The sequence below is a fragment of the Meleagris gallopavo genome, chromosome 11, assembly GCF_000146605.3.
Source record: "Meleagris gallopavo isolate NT-WF06-2002-E0010 breed Aviagen turkey brand Nicholas breeding stock chromosome 11, Turkey_5.1, whole genome shotgun sequence".
NCBI classification, from domain to species: domain Eukaryota; kingdom Metazoa; phylum Chordata; class Aves; order Galliformes; family Phasianidae; genus Meleagris; species Meleagris gallopavo.
In genome coordinates this window covers 5,983,686-5,984,130 of record NC_015021.2, presented here as the reverse complement: position 1 = coordinate 5,984,130, position 445 = coordinate 5,983,686, and positions in this window count along the sequence as shown.

The following is a 445-nucleotide window of genomic DNA, read 5'->3' as shown; positions in this document are numbered from 1 at the left end:
TCCCTAAGCGCGAATCATTCAAGAGTTGTGAGTCTACTGGCTTGTGTAAAGGCAGCAGGCAGAGGAAATAAAGTTTCAGGCACCTTCCAGAACACTCAAAAGACAGACCAGTAACACAACAATGATTTCTTTTTGCAGAATAACGTTTGAGTATCATCATACTGGGAATTGTATGTAAACCAATCAGCTCCTTCAGCTGGGCCACAAAGAAGAAATGCCAGGGAAGGAAATAAATCAGACACACAGATGAGAATAACCTCAGAATGAAGCTGATTAGTCATTTCAGATACTTCAGTGGGAAAAAAGAAAGCTTTTGAAATCATTCCAGAGTTGTATGCATACACAGACAGTTGAGGATCACTGCTCTTTTTACTTCAATAATATTTTTCCTTTCAAAATACCCCAAGGAATGTAGATAATGTTGAAAAAAAAAAAAATAAAATAA